General features: G+C 39.5%; 1 long non-coding RNA gene across 3 annotated transcripts; it reads right to left on the bottom strand.

Moving 5' to 3' along the window:
* Positions 1 to 16,106: 16,106 nt before the first annotated feature.
* Positions 16,107 to 19,778, bottom strand: LOC115305734. Of its 3 annotated transcripts, none has more exons than XR_003914973.1 (3): positions 19,593 to 19,778; positions 17,256 to 17,345; positions 16,107 to 16,386 (listed from the first exon to the last, which is right to left on the bottom strand). It is a non-coding gene; the product is annotated as an uncharacterized LOC115305734 (long non-coding RNA). The 3 variants fall into 3 exon arrangements; XR_003914975.1 differs by lacking the exon at positions 19,593 to 19,778 and adding an exon at positions 17,791 to 17,911; XR_003914974.1 differs by lacking the exon at positions 19,593 to 19,778 and having other exon boundaries at positions 17,256 to 17,376.
* Positions 19,779 to 19,867: the final 89 nt, after the last annotated feature.

The raw sequence follows: 19,867 nt of genomic DNA, 5'->3' as shown, positions 1-19,867 counted from the left end.
TCTGTGTCCTTGACTCTGTGCATATTTCTATGGGATACCAACGGTTCTGTTTAAAGATGATGATCATCCTTTAGCCAAAACTCATATTTTTCTTTAAACCTTTTGACTCAGACATGTCAGAGAATCATACTGCAGATTCAGGGAGGGGTTAGAGTAGAGAGTCCTAATTAAGGGATTGTATTCAGCCAAGCTGTCACTGCAGGGCAAAATAGTGATGGATAACAACAAAGTGTCTGGCCAGGATTCCCTAGCTCTGCTTTTCTCCTTCAAGATTCCCCCAGCCTCTTCCCATAGGGGATGCCTATCTTTGTGTAAGCGATTTCTGGAAGCAATGTTTTCGTTTTAGAAACAGCTTTGGAGGCAAAGGTATGGGGGGGGGAGAGATGAATAATATTTAAACAGAGAAGATCATCTAGGAAATATACCTTTTTACCCTGGATATCCACTCTCTGGTCTGGCTCCGCTAGATTGTAAATTTTGACCAAAAGAGTCAGGGGTGAAGTAAATCCATGATGTAGAGATATTTCCCTAAGCCCTGGACCATTTTTGCAAAAATTATTCATTCCCTGTCTCCCCCACCCCAGACTCTACCCTGGACCTCCTAGGAGTTCTCAAAGTGAGTGAAAATGGGGAACATACCCAAAGGAATTTATTCCCAAGCTTGCTTTACCCTCAGGTATCATGGAACAGAGAGAACACTAAAGAGGGCACTCATGAATGCTCCTCCCACTCCTGAACCCTTTACCCTGTTATATTTGGCTCTGTAGCTCCTACCAGACCGTTCCCATTTTTTGTGACGGAGGGAGATAGTGGTCCTCAAGAGATAAGTTATATCTGGATAGACTATTTTATTTTATTATTTTTTTTAATGTTTATTTACTTTTGAGAGACAGAGAGAGACAGAGCATGAGGGTCAGAGAGAGAGGGAGACACAGAATTTGAAGCAGGTTCCAAGCTCTGAGCTATCAGTCCAGAGCCCAATGCAGGGCTCGAACTCATGAACTGTGAGATTGTGACCTGAGCTGAAGTCAGACGCTTTAAGTGACTGAGCCACCCAGGTGCCCCTGGATAGAATGTTTTAAACGAATACAGAAACTCTTCATTATATCTTTAGGGCTTTGGATTAGGGGAAAAGTATATTCTTATGATTTAAATTATCAACTAGACTAATAGAAGGATGTAAATGAAAAAATTTACATTGTTTAACTTACTGAAATGTAAACATGTCTGCATATCTAAGAAGCAAGGTGATTGTAAGGATTAAGTGACACATCATATTCTAGTACTTACAGTAGGTCCTCAATACATGCGTTTATTATATGCCAGGTACTTTACCAGTTCTGGGAATGCAGAGATAAGTAAAATGAAGTTTCTGTTCTCAAGTTGCTCACAGACTGGTGGAGGGAGAAATAAATAAGTCACCAGTTACAATACTGTGAGAGAGAAAGGAAGGAAGGAAGGGAAGGAAGGGAAGGAAGGGAAGGAAGGGAAGGAAGGAAGGAAGGAAGGAAGGAAGGAAGGGAGGAAGGGAGGAAGGGAGGGAGGGAGGGAGGGAGGGAGGAAGGAAGGAAGGAAGGAAGGAAGGAAGGAAGGAAGGAAGGAAGGACGGACGAATGAGAGGGCACCGGGGTGGTTCAGTCAGTTAAGCATCCAACTTTGGCTCAGGTCATGATCTCACGGTCTCTGAATTCAAGCTCCGAGTTGGATTCTGTGCTGACAGCTCAGAGCCTGGAGCCTGCTTTGGATTCTGTGTCTCCCTCTCTCTCTGCGCCTTCCCCACTTGTGCTCTATATTTCTGTCTCTCTCTCAAAAATAAATAAACATTAAAAAATATTTTAAGGAAAAAAGAGAAAGAAGGGAAGGAGAAAGGGAGGGAGAGAGGAAGGAAGGAAGGAAAGAAAGAGAGAGGTAGAAGAAAATACAAAAAGCTATGGGATTACATAGGAGAGGCACCTTCCCAGACTGAAGTGAAGGAGTGGTCAGAATGGCTTTTTCAGGTTGATCCCTGAGTTGAATGAACAACTGTGAGAAAATGAAAGAGGAAGCAAGTTTGGACAAAGTGAGCTACAAATAAAAGACAGAGGTAGAAGAAAGCATGGTATTTCATCTAAGTAGTTCAATGCACACATGGATTGTATGTATGTGTGGGTGTTTAAAAGTTAGTTGAGAGGGGTGCCTGGGTGGCTCAGTCAGTTAAATGTCCGACTTTGGTTCAGGTCATGATCTTGTGGTTCGTGGGTTCAAGCCCTGCATTGGGCTCTGTGCTGACAGCTCAGAGCCTGGACCCAGCTTCAGATTCTGTCTCCTTCTCTCTCTGCCCCTCCCCTCTCATGCTCCGTCTCATTCTGTCTCTCATAAATAAATAAATGTAAAAACAAAAATTAAAAAACATAGAAGTTAGTTGAGAAAGGAGAGAGAAGTTAGATCATGACTTACTTTTTTAGAAAAGCAGGGGGCCTGGTAGGCACAGTCAGAGAATGTGCAACTCTTGATCTTGGAGTTGTGGGTTTGAGCCCCATATTGGGTGTAGAGATTATTTAAATAAATAAATACACGTTGAAAGGAAGGAAGGAAGGAAGGAAAAAGAAAGGTCATTCCAGCACCAGAATGAAGATGGAGAAGAGAAAGATAAAGCTGAAGTTCTCAGAATCATTTAGGAAACTGCTGGAGTACTCTGGACACAGGCTGGGTAACTGGCAGTGGGAGTGAAAGGCGGAGGGGGAAGGGGCCTGTGCAGAAGTTACTCTGCAGAAGAGATAGCATCAGGAGAACTTAGTGATGTCAGAGACAAAGTGCACCAGACCACTGAGGAGATCTTATTCAGGCTGTTGCAATACAGAACATGTTTATTAATGAAGAATGTCTCATAGAAAAGCAAAGGGACCTGAGGTTTTACAGAGATAGGAAAACAAAGGACTCCAATCTTACTCAGTCCTGAGCAAGCATAGAGATGGGTCTTTTCATGGAATAGATGAGAACAGGGTGGAACTCAAAAGGGAAGGGGGTTTGGGGAAAAAATGGGTGTATTTCTTAACTGGCCTGTCTCCCAGAAGCAGAGGTCAGGTAAAACTCACCATTGTCAGTGACTAATTGGATGTAAGACAAAAGAGTCGGGGAAGAATCTGGGAAAACTGCCAGGACTCTAGACTGTAGAATTTGTAAAGGAGGAAAACCTTTTCCTCTAACTTTTTTTTTTTTTGATGCTTCTTATGTCATTTTTAAAAAATATTTATTTTTGAGGTGGGGGGAGGAGCAGAGAGAGAGAGAGACAGAGAATCTGAAGCAAGCTCTGTGCTGTCTGTGCAAAGCCCAATGTGGGGCTCAAACCCACGAACTGTGAGATCACGACTGGAGCTGAAGTTGGACATTCAACTTGACTATGCTATCCAGGTTCCCTGCTTTTCCTCTTACTTCGTATATTCTGTGCCTGGGGCCTGTGAATTAAATTGTCCAAAGACACATTAACAGGAGAAAAAATCTATTTGTGTGCACCTGGTCACTTCACAGGAAAAAAGTGAGAGTCCTAAGAGTTAGTTAGGTCTGGGGGCTTATATTACCATTTTAACAAAGGGCAGTAAGTTATAGAGAAGTTACAAAACAAAGGAAAAGGCCTTTGGTCTTCTAGTGGCAGTACCATTGTGGGAAGGTAAATATAGGGGGAAAGGAATGAAAGACCAAGGTTATATTAGTAAGGTTTGTTTATGCAGATACAAGTCAATGTTGACTTTCCATGTCCTGTGACAAAGGTTGTTTTCCTGGTGTGGGAGAGGGGAGGGGAGGGGAGACACTCTCACAAGAGAAAATTAACACCCTGCTTTCAGGGAGAAAAGGAGAAGGCAGAGAGTTCCTCCTGTGTCTGCTTCCTAGATAAACCTTCCTAGATCCAGCCTTACCCTTACTTCTCCAGGAGCACCAAACTGCATTTAGTTCCCTACATTGACTATGCCCTCCGATCATTTTAATATATGCTTTTTATGCTGCTTGCAAAGCCTTTCCATCTCTTCTGCCTTGATAATTTCCACTGGTCCTATAAGATGACCTTCAAGAAGTGTTTTCTAATCTAGTAAGGAATCTTCCACAATAATTCCTATCCACTCCTACTGCAGTTTCCACTGAGGACTTACTAAACTGGGTTCCCATTTTCTGTTTGTTTTTAAATTTTTTAAATGTTTTTTATTTATTTTTGAGAGACAGAGAGAGACAGCCCGAGCAGGGGAGGGTCAGAGAGAGAGACACAGAATCCAAAGACAGGCACCAGACTCTGAGCTAGGTGTCAGCACAGAGTCCGACACGGGACTTGAACCCACGAACCATGAGATCATGACCTGAGCCAAAGCTGGTTGCCTAACTGACTGAGCCACCCAGGAGCCCCCACATTTTCTGTTAATACCCATTCTGCTCCACTGGCATGTAAGATCCTTGAGTGCTTATACCTTACAGTATATACTTCAAATACCTTTCCATTATCCATTCTCGTATTCTTCACTAAGAAAAAGTATAATTGTATGCAGAGCAGTAATGTGCCCAACTAAAATGCTTACCTTCTCAGAATTACTTACAGTGCAGGAGGCTCTGTGACAGAATTCTAGTCCAAAAAAAAGTAACTGGAAGTCTCTGGAAATAAATCCCTTCTGAATGAGATGATAGAACCTCACAAAGGGAAAACTTTTGGCTTTTCCTGCTTCTTCTTGACTTGAACACCAACAAGAACCCTGGAGGAAAAGCATCCTTTTGCAGTCATGCAGATAAAAGCCATAGGTTGAAGATGAAAAGAACAGAGACCAAAGGAGTTCAGGTGCTTGATGACATCACAGATCTGTCCTGGATTTTGGGCCCTTGGACATTCGCGATAAGGCAATGAGAGTAATGAATAGTTTACCTCTTGTTTTTGCTTTTAAAAAAACGTTTTATTGAAGCATAATAACATAGAAACAACACCAGTTTCTAAAAGCACAGGTTACGTTTGCCCATATAAGAACAAGAATATGGGGCGCCTGGCTGGCACAGTCATGGAGCATGTATGTGACTCTTCATCTCAGGGCTGTGAGTTCCAGCCCCACATTGGTTATAGAGATTACTTTAAAAAAATAATATGTGAGAATACAAATGTTTGCTACTGGCTTATTTCCCTCAACATAATGCTTATAGGTATTCATTGATATTGTTTTGCATAGTTCTAGATCATTCATACTCATTGTGACATAATTTTCCATTGTATAAGTATATCTCTATTTCTCTATTCTACAATTGCTGAGAAATTACGTAGTTTCAGGTTTTGTTACTTTGAATAGCATAGCTATGAATACATATCTTTTGGTGAACATACTGTATGCATTTATATTGGATATAGACCTAGGAGTAAAGGGTATACATATGTTTTACTTTAGTAGATACTATGAAACCATTTTCCAAAGTGTTTGAACCAATTTACACTCTCAACAATGATGTATGAAAGTTTCAGTTACTCTACATCTTTGCCAACATTTTGGTACTTCCTGACTTGTTTGCTTTAGCCATTATGGTAGTGTATACTGTCATTTCTTTGGTTTTTTATTGGTATTTTCTTATCACTAATAAAGTTGGGTACTTTGAAAAAAGTTTATGGGCCATGTAGATATACTCTTTAAAAAAAACAGCTTTATTGGGGTGCCTGGAGGCTCAGCTGGTTAAGTGTCCCACTCTTGATTTCAACTTAGGTTATGATCTCACGGTTTGTGTGTTTGAGCCCCATATTGAGCTCTGCTCTCACCGTGCAGAGCCTGCTTGGGATTACTTCTATTTCCCTCCTTCTCTGCCCTTCCTCCATTCTCCCTCTCTCTCTCTCTCTCAAAATAAATAAACTTTAAAATCAAAAAAAATTTTTAAATGGCTTTATCGAGATATGATTCACATATACAATTCATTCATTTCAAGTGTACAATTCAATGGCTGTTAGTATATGCTGATATAGACAACCATCACCACAGTCAACTTTAGAATATTTCCATCATCTCAAAAGAAACCCGATATCCTTTAGCTATCATCCTTTATCCTCCTATGCCCATTGCCCAGCCCTAAGCAACCAGTAACTACTGTCTATTTCTACAGATTTTCTTATTTTATCATTAACTTTCATATGAATGTAACCATATACTCTGTAAACTTCTGTGACTGGTTTCTTTCATTTAGCATAACATTTTCAAGATTTATCCATCTTATAGTATAACTCAACACTTCATTCCTTTTTGTGGTCAGATAATATTTCTATGACCTGCTAATATTAACTGTGGCTATAACACATTTTGCTTATATTTGTCCACTCATGGATATTTAGGTTGTTTCTACCTTTTTGCTGCTATAAGCACTCATTTACAAGTTATTGAGTGGATATATGTTTTCAGTTCTCTTGCGCGTACACCCAGGAGTGGAATTACTGAGTTACAGTGTAACTCTGTGTTTAATTATTTGAAGAATTGCTAGACTGTTTTCCAGCATTCCCACCAGCAGTGTTTGAGGGTTCTGTCTTCTCCATACTCTCATCAATTGTTGTTGTTAATCTGACTTTCTGATTCTGGCCACTCTGGCTGGATATCCTCTTTTACAAAGTATCTGTTCAAGGCTTTTGTCTGTTTTTCTATTGGGTTGTCCTCTTTTTGGAATTCTTTACATATCTGAAATCAGAGGACTTTGTTAGATATATGTACCACAAATGTCTTTTTTCAGTCTGTGGGTTACCTTCTCACTCATTAAAATAGTGTCTTTTGGTTAACAAAAGTTCTTAATTTTAAGACAGTTTCAGTGAGTGCTTTTATGTTCTTTTTTTTTTTAATTTTTTACTATGTGTCTTATGTATAATTCCTTTTTTTTTTTTTTTTTTTGAGAGAGAGGATTTTTGTGAGAGCCAGAGCCAGGGAGGGGCCTAGGGAAAAGAAGAGAGAGAATCCTTTTTAAAAAATTTTTTAAATGTTTATTTTTTTTGAGAGAGAGACAGACTACAAACAGGGGAGATAAAGAGAGAGGGAGACACAGAATCTGAAGCAAGCTCCAGGCTCTGAGCTATCAGCACAGAGCCTGACACGGGGCTCAAACTCACAAACTGTGAGATCATGACTTAACCTGAAGTCAGATACTTAACCAACTGAGCCACCCAGGCGCCCCAAAGGAGAGAGAGAATCTTAAGCAGGCTACATGCCCAGCACAAGGGGGCTCCATCTCACCACCATGAAATCATGACCTGAGCCAAAATCAAGAGTTGAACACTTAAGTGACTGAACTACCCAGGCACCCCTCATATTTTATTTAAGAAATCTTTGTGTGCTCTGGGGTCACAAAAGTATATTCCTTATGTTTTCATCTAAAAGCCTTTTTGTTTCAGCTTTCACATTTAAAAAAAATTTATTTTTCAAAAATAATCTCTATATATAATGTGGGTCTCAAACTTACAATCTTGAGATCAAGAGTCACATATCCTGCAAGTAACCCAGCCAGGTGTCCCCAACTTTCATATTTAATATATAATCCACTTGGAATTAATTTCTGCAAATGATGTGAAGGAGGGGACAAGATACATTGTTTCCCCTTATGGATGTCCAATTGACTGAGCACCATCTTTTGAATGACCATTCTTTCCTTACCACATTGCAGTGTGTTGTTTTATCATAAACTAGGTAACCATACATGAGGGTTTATTTCTGGATTCTATTTTGTTTCATTGTTGAGTTTGCCTCTCCTCACAATAATGCCACACACACTAGCTTCATAGTATAGTTTTATACATTTATCATATATATAATATCTGGTAGTATAGTTTTCTAGTTTTGTGATTCTTCTTCAAGATAGACTTGAGGGGCACCTGGATGGCTCAGTCAGTTAAGCCTCTGACTTTTGATTTTGGTTCAGGTCTTTCTTAATCTCATGGGACTGTTAGCACAGAACCCTGCGTCAGGCTCTGTGCTAACAGTATGGAATGTGCTTGGGATTCTCTCTCTATCCCTCTGCCCCTCTCTCCTGCTCATGTACTTTCTCTCTCAAAAACATAAAATTAAAAAGATAGTATAGTATAATATGGTGGTATAATATAATAACACATTTTATAATATTGAATAGTATATTAGTATAATATATTATAATGTGTTATAACATTGAATATTATATTACCATATTACATTATAATATATTATATTAAACATATACTATATTATATATTACTACATAATATATACTATATTATTCCACCATATTATATAGCAATATATATTGTAATATAATATATAACATTATAATATATATTTATTATATATATTATATATATAACAGAATTATATACTATTATATAATAATATCAGAGTATATCACATTAATGTATAATTATATAATAAGCTGCTAATAATAGCAATTAATGTATTAATTGATATATGTACTATATGTACATGTACTACTACAATACTAAAGTACAATATTAAAATAATACTATTTATTAAGACAATGGAATTGGATGGCTCTTGATGAGGAGCAATAGATAGTCTGGAGACAGATAGTTATATGTTGAGGGTGATTAATAAGCAATTAAATGCTAAATGTAAGGGTCTGGGGGCCTCTTGGCAGGATATAAAAATTCTCAACTTCTGTAGCCTCAGTGCAGGAAAATCTGAAGACGAGGCTCAACATTTTATTAAAGAGGAACAGCTCCAGGAGCAACTGGGTGGCTCAGTTGGTTAGGTGCAGACTTCGGCTCAGGTCAAGATCTCATGACTTGTGAGTTCGGCCCAGCGTTGGGCTCTGTGCTGTTAGTTCAGAGCTTGGAGCCTGGTTCAGATTCTGTGTCTCCCTCTCCCTCATGCTCAGTCCAGAAAAAGTTGAATTCTCAGCCATTTCCAGATTGCTTTGCCAAGGTCAAAGCACTCTTTGGGAAGGACTGGAACCCTAAATATTGGGATGGGGATGTTACAATTGATACAAAGGTTTTGAATTTTCAGATTTCCCTGAATTCTCAGAGCCTGAAAAGTGGCCCACTCCTCTTTGTTAAATGCTAGAATTTCTTTCTTGCTTAAAGATGACGTAGAGGCTTCTACATTGCAAGACAGTGCGTGATCCCCTCACTGTCTTCTCCCTGACTTCTCTCTGTTCATTACTTCAAAAAGTGGTGATGAGGGTAAAAAACATATACACATAAAGTACTTATCTAGAGGAAGGAGGAATAAATTATAAATTAGCATAAGAAGACTTTTGGGGTAATGGATATGTCACTATCTGGATTGTAGCGATAGTTTTATGGTTGGCTACATATGTCAAAATTCATCAAATTGCACACTTTAGGGGTGCCTGGCTGGTGTATTCAGTGGAGCACACGACTCTTGATTTCAAGGTTGTGAATGCAATGTGTAGAGCTTATTTAAAAATAATTGTGCACTTCAAATATATGTGGTTAATTTTACTAATTTTACCGTAAAGCCATTTTAAACTGTATTCAATAAGTATTAGTTATTATTGTGAGGAGAAATCCTGAGCCCTTCTTTTTAGGAATTAACATTTCCAGGCCCATTTAAGTCCTCTGCCACATAACTGAAGCTGTCCTCTGCACCCGGTGCCTTCTTCCCGCATCCCAGAGAAAGGGAGGCAGCTTTTACCTAGGCAAGAAAGTGACACCTGCTGGCTAGAGAGGAGAGTACACATGGTGTCTTCTGCTTAGGTGTTTAGATTTTACTTCTTTCTTTTTTTTTTTTTTTTTTTTACCATTTATTTTGTAATAAACAAGACATACTGATATAAAATTCAAGGGTACCAAAAAAGTCATCTTCCACATCTCTTCTTTCACAGTGCCCTCCCCAGGAGTAGCTATTATTAGTTGTGTCAAATGCTAGCTCCCTGAAGGAGTGTTAGTATCTTGGAAAAGAGGGCTAAATTAGGATATTTATGTGGTTTTGAGATCTGGTTTAAGTGGGAGGAGTCTTTCAGTGTAGGAGTTTGATTAAGATCGGTTAAGGATCATGATTTAGGACTGTAGACACAGCCATTGTGAGGGGTTCAAAATGTCTTAAAGAATACATAATCATTGGCCAACTGCCTATGAAAAAGCTGAGCAGTTTAAAATGGTTCTTCTGGGTGGTCTTGAATTGAACACTACAATTATTTGCAACTTTATTTTCTGGGGAAGTATTTCCTGGAATATGAAATTTATGTTAATGAAGACAGTGCAATAGTAAAGTCAAGTTCATGTAAACAGTACACTGTGTAGGTGTAGATGGTTCTCTGTTTTTTATATATCTTTTAAAAACATTCTGTGCATATTCAGTCATACATGCACACATACATTTAAGAAATGTCATCTTTAAAAAAAAAAGTTAACAGGGGCGCCTGGGTGGCTCAGTCGGTTAAGCATCTGACTTTGGCTCAGGTCATGATCTCGCGGTTCGTGAGTTTGAGTCCCATATGGAGCTCTGTGCTGACAGCTCAGAGTCTGAAGCCTGCTTCAGATTCTGTGTGTGTCTCTCTCTTCACCCCTCCTCTGCTTGTACTCTGTCTCTCTCTCAAAAATAAACATTAAAAAAATTTTTTAAGTTTAAAAAAAAAAGAAGTGTCATATAAGGAATATCTTATACAGAAACTAGGTATGAGATAGTCCTTAAATATTAGCTCTCCACTAGCATTTGCTCTGTAGTTTTATGTGATGCACTGTTTTCAGAGTATGCACTTTTTTTAAATCTCTTGTGTTGAATGAAATTACTGTTTGAAGTATTCTACTAGTAGTTTCCTCTTTAACAATTTATCTAACAGATTATGGTTTTGGCAAAAACAGTGGGGCCCATTTTCTCTTATTCCTGGTTTCTTCTTTTCCATCTTACAGTGTAGTTACAAGGCTGTGTGGCAGGGGAGAGAAAGAATTATTCCAAAGCACTGCAATATGAAGGTAAATTGCAGAGATGTTTATTAAATACATGTTCACTGGGCATCAACTATATTGTTGCCCTATCAGGGCTTAGAGCTTAATGAGGATGATCAACACTGAACATATAGTGTGAGTAGAATGAATATAGCAAAGAACAGGCGATACGGAAGCCTCACCTCATCTTGGGACCAAAGTCAGGATTCCCAGAACTGATGCTCATGCTGCATGTGGAGGGATAAACAGGAGTGATGCAGTAAAGTATGCGAGGAATGTTCCATACAGAGGAAATAGCATATGCCTTCTCTTGAAATGGAGGGTTTTTTTTCCAATTTCCCTGTTATCTGTATCCAGCTGTTTGTTCTACCATCTTGTGATGTCCTTTCCAAATATTTTGAGTAGGTACATACACATAGATTTTCCCAGTTAAAAGTCCTCATTTTGGGGGGAGTGTCTGTTTTTTTTTAAGTTTTTATTTATTTGTTTGTTTATTTAGATAGAGAAAAAGAGTGCAAACAGGGAAGGAGCAGAGAGAGAAGGACAGAGAGAGAATCCTAAGCATGCTCCGCACTGTCAGCTCAGAGCCCCATGCAAGGCATGAACCCATGAACCATGAGCTCATGACCTGAGCTGAAATGAAGAGTCGGATGCTTAACCAACCGAGCCACCCTGGTGCCGCCCCTTTTTGAAGTTTATTTATTTATTTTGAGAGAGATGGAGCGACAATGAATAGGGAAAGGGCAGAGACGAAGGAAAAGAGGGAATCTCAAGCAGGCTGTGAGCTGTAAGTGCAGAACTCAACTCAGGGCTCAAACCCAGAAACCATGAGTTCATGACCTTAGCCGAAGTTAAGAGTCAACTGAGCCCCCAGGTGCCCCCCAGAAGAGCATGTGACTTTTGATCTTGGGCTCTTGAATTGGACCCCCACATTGGGTGTAGAGATTACTAAAATAAAACTTAAAATGAGGCACCTGGATGGTTCAGTTGGTTAAGCATCCGACTTCAGCTCAGGTCATGATCTCAAAGTTTGTGGGTTTGAGCCTCACATCAGGCTCTGTGCTAACAGCCCAGAGCCTGGAGCCTGCTTCAGATTCTGTGTCTCTCTCTTTCTCTGCCCCTCCCCTTGCTCATGCTCTATCTCTGTCTCTCAAAAATAAATAAACATTAAAAAAAAACTTTTAAAAAAGTCATCAACTTGGATACATAAGAATCTGTTCTGTGGCTAATGTCCCTTATCATTACAAGCCTCTCATGTTGGTGGTCCTAGAGAAAGACCACGCTGCACTACTTTTTAGTTTTTAGGAGATGCAATGAAAATCATTTTCTGAATCCTGTATAAAGTTCTAGAATTGGCCACCATTGGAATTCTAATTTTTTAGAACTGAAAATGTCTTTAGAAATCACTTAATATGATCTCTTTAACTGAAAATTGAGGAAACTAAAGCCCAAGGTACAGAATCCTTTATGATATTCAAAACAAGCAGCCAAAGGAGACCTGAGGGCCATAGAAATTGAACAGGTTATAATCTCACAGAAAATCTGATGTGCTGGTGTGTTTCCCTAACAATGAGCCTTCTGTAATGTGCAGAAGATGGAAATGATTTAAAATAAGGGATGGGACACCTGAGTGGCTCAGTTGGTTAAATGTCCAACTGTGGCTCAGGTCATGATCTCACAGTTCATGAGTTCAAGCCCTGCAGCAGGCTCTGTGCTGACAGCTCAGAGCCTGGAGCCTGCTTCAGGTTCTGTGTCTCCCTCTCTCTCTCTCAAAAATGTATAAATGTTAAAAAAGAAAAAACTTAAAAGGATAAGCAATCCTAGGCTCCATTTTTTAAAATTGTTATTCTGAATAAATTCTAGACAGATGTTCAGAGTGTCTCTTGCCCAGGGAATGAGAGATTGTTTTTCGTTTCTTTTCTCTTTTCTTCTTTTTTTTTAACGTTTATCCATCCATTTTTGAGAAAGAGAGAATGTGTGTGTGTGTGTGTGTGTGTGTGTGTGTGTGTGTGTGTGCATGTGAGTGAGCCAGGGAGAGGAAGAGGGAGGTAGAGAATCCCAAGCAAGTTCCTTAAAGGTCAGTGCAGAGCTCTATGCAGGGTTCAAACCCATGAATTGTGAGATCATGACCTGAGCTGAAATCAAGAGTCAGATGCTTAACTGACTGAGCTACCCAGATACCCCAGAATTTTCTTAATTAGGCTTCAGTTTTGTCTTTTAGGTAGAACTCACCAGTTTATTTTCTCTGTTGCTCTGGCTCTACCCTTTGGGAAACCTTTCTTTGCCATTATTTTTCTTGGCCACTTCTGAAGAGGACATTAGATTACTGAGCAGGGTTTATACCTTAAGCATCCAGGAGTCATTTTCAGTCTCAAATAGTTACAGATTTCCTAACTTAGGTTCATGGTTTCAAAGTTAATCAGTTTGTTTTCTCTTTTGTTCTCATTAGCTCCCTATGTCATTAGCCACATCAATAATTTTTTAAGACTTGGATCTTTCTCCATTTGTGTCTATTCTAGGCCTCTGCAGTTTTGGCTGGGAGAGATATACTCTAAGCCACTTTTTCTAACTGAAAATTTGTTGGACAATATATTAATTCATTCTGTGGTTTAAACAACTAATGTGACTACCATACCTTGATTTGCCACAAAACTAAGGTCTGATTGGTCTTTATTACTCAAAACCTCTGGGGCACCTGGCTGGCTCAGTTAGATAGAGCATGCAACTCTTGATCTCAGGGTTGTGAGTTCAAGCTCCACATTGGGTGTGGAACCTACTTAAAACAAAACAAAGCAAAAACAAAATGTTTTTCACACAGTTGCCTCTTCCAATCCTGTTAAATTCCTAGAGTTTGGGGCTCTCTTTTTCTTTGCACTCCTGACTGAAAGCTGGCCAGTTCTTTGCTATGGTCATCTCTTGTATACCCTGTCAATTTCAGCTGAACCCACTAACCAAAACATGCTACCAATCTTCTATTTAACAACTTCTAGAGCTGTCAGATCGTCAAACACATTATCTGACTTTCAAGTTATTATAGACAAAATAACAACATATTGCCCCAGACCTTCAGTCTCCACTAAGTTTTCTTGTCACCTGTTGACTTGTTGTTAAGCTAAATTAAAAAACATTAAAAAAAAAAAGTCACAAGCTCTTCTTATGCAGCCAGGCAGCCCCCTGAGGAGGTAAATCTTGTACATAGGGAAGCGAATACTGTTTTCATATAAAATGTTAGTAATAAAGAGGATCCGAATGTGCCACCCCAGAATATACCACATTGCATAAAGATTCTTTTGAGCTGAAGGCAATGGAGAATTAACAGAGGCCAGGCAAGTTCTTCGCCTAAGGTACCCTCTGCACCCAGTTTGGTTTTGGGTACAGGGGGAAAGTGAGCAACTCTCTGCAATTTATCATTCCTGAAAGCCCCAACTTTCTTTTATTTACTAAAAACATTTTTTTGGAGGGCGCCTGGGTGGCTCAGCCTGTTAAACGTCTGACTTCAGCTCAGGTCATGATCTTGCGGTTTGTGAGTTCCAGCCCCGCATTGGGCTCTGTGCTGACAGCTCAGGGCCTGGAGCCTGCTTCAGATTGTGTTTCTCTCTCTCTCTCTCTCTCTCTCTCTCTCTCTCTCTCTCTCTCTCTCTCTGCCCCTCTTCTCCTCATGCTCTGTCTTTGTTTCTGTCTCTCAAGAATAAATACACATTAAAAATTTTTTTAAATAAAAACTTTTTTTTAGTGTTTATTTATTTTTGAGAGAGGGAGAGAGAGCACAAGCTGGGGAGAGAGGGAGACAGAGGATCTAAAGCAGGCTCTGCGCTAACAGCAGAGAGCCTGATGCAGGGTCAAAGCATGAACTGACTGTGAGATCATGACCTGAGCTGAAGTTGGCTGGGTGCTTAACCGACTGAGCCACCCAGGCGCCCCTCTTTCATTTATTAAGAAGAATGTATAAGCTCCTGAGTCTAACAGCTTCTTTGAGTTGATTGGTTTGCTCTTCTAGAAAAGAGGTGAACTCTCATACAAATATTAATAAAACTATGTGCCTTTTCTCCTGTTTATCTTTTCTTAGATTAATTCATGGGCCCCCATTAAGAGAGTAAAAATTTTTCCTTCTTAACAATAAATCCATTAACTAAACTCATTAGCATATAAACTCATTAACTCAACTGTGAGTTAATAAAGATGTGATATATGCTGAATAAAAAAATAGTGATTTAGATGCATCTGGTGATGACAAAAATATACTTACCAAAAGAAACTAATAATAATAGATCATACTATGTGTCTGACATTGTATGAAATAATTTATAAATGTTGCATTTATTTCCAACAACTACTGGCTGTTATTCCCATTTTACAAAAAGAAAATCAAGGCTGAGAGAAGGTACATTATTGGCCCTCAATTGCATGCTAATGGTCTAAACTGGTGGATTGTTTGTTACTGTCACCTTTATGCTACTCAAGGATGTGGGTGGGAGTGTATCCACTTCTTTTGATGGAAATGCTGGATGGAATACTGAGCAAACCAATCAATATGGTAATTTTAAATTTGTACTCTAAAGAAAGTAAGTAGGGTTGGTGTATTAGAGGGAAAAGTTTTCTTTAACCCTTTTAGGGTCCCTGGCTGAGCCTGAAAATTAAATTGACAAAGACAGATTAAGAGGAGAAAAGCACGCAAATTGTTTAAAAATGATTAAAGGGGTCACCTGGGTGGTGGCTCAGTCAGTTGAGTGTCCAACTTTGGCTCAGGTCATGATCTTACAGTTCGTGGGTTTGAGTCCCATGTTGGGGTGCTGACAGCTCAGAGCCTGGAGCCTGCTTCAGATTCTGTGTCGCTTTCTCTCTCTCTGCCCCTCCCCAACTTGTACTCTTTTTGTACCCAACTCATACTCTTCTCTTTCTGTCTCCCCCAAATAAACGTTAAAAAATTAAAACAACAACAACAAAAACAACAATGGAAGAAGACAATTTAGGTGATACAAACAAACGTTATTTAACACTTTACGAAGTGGACAGTTTCCATTCAGAGAACTGCAAAATGATGCCAAAGGCAGGAAGCTTTTAGAAGATAAAGAATAAAAGAACAGGGAAGTGAGTATAGAGCCGACAGTTGGCTTAGTGTTTGGGGATTGGTGGTTGGATATACTGAGTTTTTGGCCTAGGGAAGCATTTACAGGGACATGAAATTTATCAAAGTCTCAATTTGCTGACCCAGCATGCCGGGCATAAGAGACTCCATCTTGCCTAGAAATTTATTCCAACAAAATTTATTTTTAGTATAATTTTGATGTGACATGGGAGCCTTCATCAGAAAGTGAAGATCCAAAGAAATAGAATGGTGTGTTTTTATGCAAGGTTTGATAAAGACTGAACAGTTGTAGAGGAATATATAATGAGTATGTGGTACATGTTATACATTGGGAGAAATTTAGCAAGGCCTGTTTGTGAGGATTCTTCTTGGTGTCCTTTGTCTTCAGAGATACGGATGCTCCTTTCGGCCCAGGGTACCTCTCACAGGAAGGTTTTATGACCTGTTTTAGAGAAGGAAGAGGGAAGGAGTTTAGAATGACTTTCCTGCTTCCTCCATTTTCTCAAACTCCTTCAGTTTGAAAACTCAATATACCGATGTACTGTATTTTGGGGCAGTGAGTCCTGAGAACTCCATCATGGGTATTAGTGGTGAGAAATAAGAGGTATTTTTATCTTTTAATTTTGTGTATCAGTTGAGAGAAGGGCAACATCTAGGAAATTAACTCAGTTAACCAATATTTATCAGACATCCTCTATTTGGTAGGGATTATGAAATGTCTCTCTCCCACATTCAACTTACAGCCTCCAATTTTCTCCAATTAAAGTTGAGGGACTTGGATAATTTTAAAGTTCTTTTTTGCTTTATGAATCTAAGACTCATAAATCCTTTTAACCTTCATTTCATGTTCTCCCAATTAGACCATATTTATTTATTTATTTTTGCCTGTAGGTCACCAAGGACCATTTATTTTTTCACTTAGTAACATTTCCTGCGAAATAAAAAGAAAAGTCACATTTGACATGGTAAAAGCATTTGTCTCTACTTTATCCTTTTTTTTTCTTTTCAAATTTTCATTTAAATTCTAGTTAGTTAACCTATAATGTAATATTCATCACTTATATACAACACCCTGTGCTCATCACAAGTGCCCTCCTTAATTTGTATCAGCCATCTAGCCCATCCCCCTTCTCCCAACTAGACCTTAAAATGGTATACAGAATGGTGGTGGGGGCGGGAAGGGAGGGTATGATGTATATGGTGGTTCACATCTACAATTGGTAGTGTTTTGAGTAAAAGTTATGATTTCCTCTTTCCCCTACTTTATCTGGTACACTTTTGCATAGAAGCTGATCATACTCTCTTACTTACCCGGTTACTTGTAAATAGATACATTCCAATGATGCTAACACCTCTAGGGTTAAGGGCCTTCTCTTCCTTCACAATTCTTGCAAAGCTAGGCTTAGAAGGGTTGAAGAATGCTTATTCTAGGTTCAGTTGATATGCAAAATTAAATTGGCCTGCCGACTATTCTATTCCCTTTAAGTTGCAGCCAAAGAGTTGAGTTCCTTTCAAAACCTGATCTTCCTTATTTAGGTGAGTTTTCAGGGGGAGGGCTTCTGCTTCTACACAACAGATAGAATGCATTTCCTTTTCACCTATTTAGGCTAATGACTTTCAATGTTATGCAGAGTGCAGAAATTATGTAGCCTCCATTCAGGAGAACTATTTGGTCAGAAAAGGAAAACACTAATGCCAGCAGAAACATTAAATGAAAATGAGAAAGTTTAGCAAAACTAAAAAAAAGAAAAAAAAAGAAGAAAAGAAAAAAAAAAGAAAAGTCAGTTAAGGATTTTCTAGGGATTACAGATTGTTTTGCTCTGTTTAGAGACAAATTCTTCAGTACCTGTTCCCAGGCTGATTTAGTCCGTTAGAATGATTTTCATATGGATGGAGGTTTTTCCTAATACTTCACTTTATTATTAACACATTTCTTTTTTATCCTGAAATTTCCTTTGGAAAATTGCTTAGACCCATGACTCTGGAAGACTGGTCTGTCTTAGAGGGAAATGAAGTTGAAAACAATTTATGTGAAATATGGGGTACAAGCCTTTACATCAGAAAATTAAACTACTGGTTCATAATCAATAACACATGGTCTGTGATAGAGTATTCCCAGGCTAGATTTATAGCATTCCACAAAATTATACATCATCACTACATTATTCCGTAAGATCTTCGGAATGTGTAACTTTTAGTAGCTGTAGGGGCCGGTGACCTCTAAAAAATCCTTAGAGGACGAATGCATCGATACGCCGTAGTACTGACTCTGCTTCACGTGGCATATATCAATGGTGAATATACTTGGGCTATATCACAGGCCTTCTTTAGACACTTAAAGGCACCAGTTCTCCCATGGAACTTATGGAAGCACATGACTAATGTTTCTTGACCTGAATGTCAGTATCATCTGAAAATTGTCTATAGATACAGCTTTTTCATTGGTGCCATGAGATTCAGCTCGGGCTCAACATATCCACCCCAAGAAAGCTTTAAAATTCTTTGACATGCCAGAAATCTAAGTTTGAATTAAATGACTAATGCTTTACCTAGTCTTTACTACTAGTTCTCTGCCAGAATCTTTTCAATTCATCCTCCGCCAAAGCCTGTCAACCATCCTGGCAACACACCCTTTCACCTCCCCACACCTTATGTCTTTGCTTTTCCAGTCCTTTGGCTGCCCTCCGGTTTCTTCCCTCACATACTTGTCTGGCTGGTTCCTAGAAGCCTGGCAGAGACTTCCCTCTGACATAAATGTGGCTACCACAGATTGAGCTGGAGTCCCAACACACCTCCCTCAGCGCAGATCTAAAGGGATCTCACTTATAAACAAAGAAGACACCTCTATTTTCCTCTAAATGCAAGTCCTGCATTGGCTTTTAAAGGCAAGAATTAAGAGTGGGTGGACAGAGAAAGTAACAGAGAACAGAGGTTGGGAAAAAGGAAGAGGTAAATATTGTTACTGGATTAAGATAACGCAGAGAAAGCATCAACCTTGGTAGTCTCCCCTCTCTTTCTGTAAAGGTAACCGTGGGCAGTTATCTTTGTCCTGTTTCCTTAAGTAACCCAAGTTTCCAAAACAGGAGGTGGCACATAATGGGTGCTCTATTAATAGTGGCTGAATGTTTCCAAGACTAAGAGAATTAAAAACTGCAAACTGCTCTCATAAGCAAAATGACAAAGGCCACTGGCTCCTCCAATGTTCAGCATCCCCAAATTCAGCCCCATTGTTCTACTCCCTTTATACCTCCCTTTATGCCTCTTCCCTGATTTTTGTCGTTCTCTTTTGCATAGTTAAACCCAAGAACACACGCGCACACAAAAATCCCTGTAACTACAGACTTAAATGTGTCGTTCAAAGCAAGTCTTATTGGGTTGCTGCTTTTAAATGAATGTCAACTCCTAATGGGTTCAGTTTCTGGGCAGCATTCTTTCCCGCCTTCTCGGAGTTGAGGTGAGGATTAAACAATCCTCATTCTCTCTCCGGTTCCTCCATCGTTCTATTTCCTGTTCTCTCCTCTCCTCCGCTCTAATTCCTCGCCCCATCTATCGTGTCTCTAGGGTTGCTGCTTCGCTCTCTCCCTCTGCCTGATCGTCCCTTTGACCCTTTCTTTCTATTCCCCTATTCCCAGAAGCTCCAGAAAATACCTTTTTCCCCCTTTGCACGTCACTTCCCTCCCTTCTCCCATCTCCTCCTTGTCGGTGAGAGTGAGTTCCCCACTAGAGGCCAGCACTTTCTCAGTTTCGTCCCTCCACCCGGCGAGCAGAACTCGGAGAGAGAGAAGGAAAAAAAAAAGGAGAAAGAGAGGGCGAGAGAGAGGGAAAAAAACCTCCAACCAACCCACCCCGGGGCCTAGAGCGCTGAGGCCCGGGAGCGGCGTCGTCATGGCAACGGGCGCAGGCAGGAAACGAGGGACGCGCGG

Source organism: Suricata suricatta, chromosome 10 (assembly GCF_006229205.1).
Source record: "Suricata suricatta isolate VVHF042 chromosome 10, meerkat_22Aug2017_6uvM2_HiC, whole genome shotgun sequence".
Lineage (NCBI taxonomy): Eukaryota > Metazoa > Chordata > Mammalia > Carnivora > Herpestidae > Suricata > Suricata suricatta.
The sequence above is the reverse complement of the archived record's forward strand: the minus strand, read 5'-3'. Positions and strand labels throughout refer to the sequence as shown.